The sequence below is a fragment of the Schistocerca serialis genome, chromosome 3, assembly GCF_023864345.2.
Source record: "Schistocerca serialis cubense isolate TAMUIC-IGC-003099 chromosome 3, iqSchSeri2.2, whole genome shotgun sequence".
In the NCBI taxonomy this organism is placed as follows: domain Eukaryota; kingdom Metazoa; phylum Arthropoda; class Insecta; order Orthoptera; family Acrididae; genus Schistocerca; species Schistocerca serialis.
This window is the reverse complement of record NC_064640.1, coordinates 777,535,720-777,540,061: the sequence shown is the minus strand read 5'-3', so window position 1 is coordinate 777,540,061 and position 4,342 is coordinate 777,535,720. Positions and strand designations below refer to the sequence as shown.

Here is a 4,342-nt window from a genome sequence, read left to right as displayed (position 1 = left end):
TAAATCAAGATAGATAGATTGAGCCCTGCAGTACACCATATTTTATTGGTAATTCACTGGAAAGGAAGGAGTTGTTTCTTGTTTTGTTCTTAGTGTTGAATTCATAGTGAAGTGATACCTTTTGCCTGTGGTTTTTAAGTACGAGCACAACCAACTATGTGCTACACCTCTTACTCCTCATCTTTCTAATTTTTCAAGCAGAATGTTATGCTTGTTAAGCTCTAGGACATCAAAGCCTTTTGACAGGTCTAGAAAAATACCTGCAATTGATTTATGTTGATCAAGGGATTTTAAAGTGCAGTCTAAGGATTTAAAAACTGCTGTCTGTGTAGATTTAGACTTTCTAAGACCATGTTGCTGTACAGTAAGAGGTGGATATTTATTTCTGAAACTTAAAAGCCTGTCATTAAAGATTTTTCTATAATTTTTGAGAAGGAACTTAGCTGTGACACAGGTCAGTAGTTGAATATTTGATCAGAACCACCTTTTTTTAGTAGTGGTGAAACTCATGCTATTTTGAGAACATCTGGAAAGATACCAGTTTCTAGAGAGAGGTTGAAAATTTTTGCCAACAGTTTTGCTATGTGATGAGCACATGCTTTTAATATGAAATCAGGTACTTCTGACATTTTATTGCTTAATGATATAATTTTACTTACAATGTTATTGAGATTTGTTTAATAAACTCACATAGAGGCACCCACGATCACTGATTTGCTGGATAAACTTGGGACTGGTCCTTTACAGTTTACTAGAACGAAGTCTTCAGCTAGTGTTTATTTATTTATTTCATATTCCATAGATCCATATGGGAACATATCCCTGGATATAGAATGAGTCAAGGTTTTTTTACAGATTATTGTTTTGTGCACAGATACATTGATCTTATCATTAGATTAAAGAAACTGCGAAGTTTGGCATATACCCTTACATATTAGTTAAGATACAGGGCATCTGAAAGAATATACAGTCATACATAAATTTGGATAGTATTCTTAAGTTATACAGGCGTCATATACAGACATACATAAATTTGGGTATTGTATTAAGGTACACTGTACTTACAGAGTATGATTAATCAATTGTAGAGGTCACACAGTAAGGTTTAAGCACAAACAAGAGATTCTATGCATTTTTACTAAGAAATTCATCAATACTGTAACAAGATTCATCTAAAAGAAACTGCTTCAGATTTTCTTTAAACTTTGGCATGTTTCCAACCAGTTCTTTAATGTGCGGTGGGAGGGCACTAAAAATCTTGGTGCCACTGTATAAAACCCCCTTCTGGACCATGCTTTTCGTTTTTAGGTCATAATGGATATCTAGTTTCCTTTGGGTGTTATAACTGTTGTATGAGCTATTGATTTTGAATAAGTTGCTATTTTCTGAGACAAAGCACATCAGGGAAAAAGGTTTGCAACAGAGCTTCTGGTAAAGTTTGGAAGGTAGGAGACGAGGTACTGGCAGAAGTAAAGCTGTGAGGACGGGGCGTGAGTTGTGCTTGGGTAGCTCAGTTGGTAGAGCACTTGCCCGTGAAAGGCAAAGGTCCCGAGTTCGAGTCTCGGTCCGGCACACAGTTTTAATCTATCAGGAAGTTTCAGGGAAAAAATATATTGGGCAGGTGTTGTAAGGATTTGTAGAGCTCTAAGCAGATCCCTGCACGAGTGTCTAGGCTGTACTCCACACATAATTCTTATTGCTCGCTTCTGTGCATGGAACACTTTTTTTGCTATTGGTTGATTCCCCAAAATATTATACGATAGGCCATAAGTTGGTGAAAATAGCCAAAATATGCAGTTTTTATTGTGCTCATTTCCCTAGTGTCTGAAATTATTCTTAAGGCAAACGTTGCTGAGCTTAGCCTTTTGCACAGATCTTGAATATGGTGGTGCCACTTCATTTTGCTATCTATATGCAGACCCAAGAATTTGGAGGACTCAACCTTCAAAATCTCATGCTCACCCATTTTTAGGTTCATTTCATTAGTAACATTTGTGTTAGAAGAGAAATGAATGTAATTTGTCCTTTTTACGTTGACTGTAAGGCCATTGGTTTCAAACCAGTTTGTCAAATCTGCGAAAGCTTTATTTGCAGCCTCATTTGACACATTCCATGAGAGATTATTAACTGATAAAGTGGTGTCGTTAGCAAACATGAGTATTTTCCCATATTCTGTACATAGTGCTAAATCATTTATAAATATTAGAAAAAGCAGTGAGCCCAATACTGAGCCTTGAGGTACTCCTGCAGAAATGAAGCACCATTCTGAAGATAGCTTGCCACCATGCAGTCCTTCCACGATTACTTTCTGCTTTCTACCACACAGATAGGATTCAAGCCATGTGCCTATGGTTCCATCCATTCCTAGGGTCTTGGCTTTACTCAAGAGAATATGGTGACTTACACTGTCAAAAGCTTTTGACAGATCACAAAATATTCCAACCGTCATCATATTATTATTTATGGCTTCCATAACATTGTCAACAAAGGCATGTATTGCATCCACGGTTGATACCCCTTTCCGAAAGACAAACTGGCTACTGCTGAGGATGTTATATTTACTAAGATGCTCAACCATTCTGCTGTGCATCAATTTCTCTAGTACCTTGGAGAAAACTGAGAGTAATGAAATTGGTTGATAGTTTGTAGCCTCAGTCTTTTCTCCTTTTTTATAAATTGGTTGTAAAAGCCCATGTTTTAACCTGTCGGGAAAAACACCTTCTTCCAATGACGTATTACTAATATGGCAGAGGACTGTACTTATTTCTTTACAACGGTATTTCTGTAACTTGCTGGAAATGTTGTCAACTCCAGCAGAATTTTTACATTTTAAAGACATAATTATTTTTTCTAATTCTATCACTGTAGTATTTCACAGATGCATCTCATCTATTTCGTTAGTTAAGGTGTTATGCAAGTATTCTGTAGCTTTCTTTACAGAACCCTGGCATCCTATTTGGTTGGTGACTGTTAGGAAATGATTGTTAAAGATATTAGCCACCATTTTGGGAGCATCCACCGAAAGGCTCCCAGTTCTTAAGCTAATCACTTCTTTGGCAGATAGGCTTTTCCACGCCTCACTTTTAACATATTTCCATATGGTTTTCATTTTGTTATTTGATTTGTCAATTTTCTTTTTTAGATGAATACTATTAGAAATTCTGGATCACCTTCCTTAATATCTTAGAGTACACTTTATATGGCCCCATCAGTGCAGTATTGTTAGACTGTCTGGCTGAGGCATACAATTCTCTTTTTGTTTTACATAAATTTTGATGCCCTGGGTAATCCATGGCTTAAATGCAGGGTTACATTGATTTTCTCTGACTCTTTTATTTGGAAACACCTCCTCAAAAAGATTTGATGTTAAATTAATAAATACATTAAATTTTGTGTTGACATCTGCTGAGTTGAATACTTCAGACCAGTCTACTAACTGTAACTGCCGCCTGTATGTCTCCATTGTGAACTAAAATATTCATTGAATTTTGTTATGACAGATTTTGTGACTTTTGAGCCCTCTAGTGTCAATGATACATTCCTTTTTTTTGTACTGAGCTACAAGTTTCTTTTTTTATAACCCTCCACATGGTTCTCATTTTGTTAAATGAGTTCCTTATCAAATTTTCATTCCACACAGTTTTTGCGTCTCTGTCTACTCTGCCATAGATTCTTTTGTAGGCTTTAGAATAATTTGCAAATTCTTGGGTAACTCTATATTTCTTACAACAATACTGCAGAAATCTGTTTCTCTCACTGGAAATTTTTATGCCTTTAGTTATCCATATATTATTGTCGTTAGATTTTAATGTTTTTACTTCTCTAGGAAACGCTACATTAAAATACTGAAGGAATATGTTGTGAAAACTCATGTACATACTATCAACATTGTTCTGAATGGAGATGCTTTCCCAATTTTCCTTAGCCAGTAAGCAGTAAGAAATTAAAATTTCTGGTGTTATCTTCACAAAAGTTCTTTTTTCAACTAGTTTTTTGCAACTTCTGCTATCTGCACCTTGTCTCATGATCACTGTAACCCATGCTGAGTACTCTACTCATGAATTTGTAACTTGTGTCTAAGATGAATATTTGCTCAATGATGGAATTTGTACATCCTGCTAAACTTGCTGGGCAGTGTATTGTGGGCATCTTCACGTTTTCACAGCATGAAGACTGTTCCATAAAATTTCAGGTGTGCAGCCTCATAAATTCAGCTTCTTCTTCTAATATTTTGGCTGAATACCATCCAGCCATCTTGAGAGTGCGCTGAGGTGACTAGCGCTGCAGCACTTACTCCGTCCTTTTAACTTGAGAACCGAGCCATTGAGTATGGGGCCAAAGA

General features: G+C 36.3%; 1 non-coding gene across 1 annotated transcript; it reads left to right on the top strand.

Annotated features, from left to right (window-relative positions):
* Positions 1-1,498: 1,498 nt before the first annotated feature.
* Trnas-uga (transfer RNA serine (anticodon UGA)) lies at positions 1,499-1,573 on the top strand. Its single transcript has one exon. It is a non-coding gene; the product is annotated as a tRNA-Ser (tRNA).
* Positions 1,574-4,342: the final 2,769 nt, after the last annotated feature.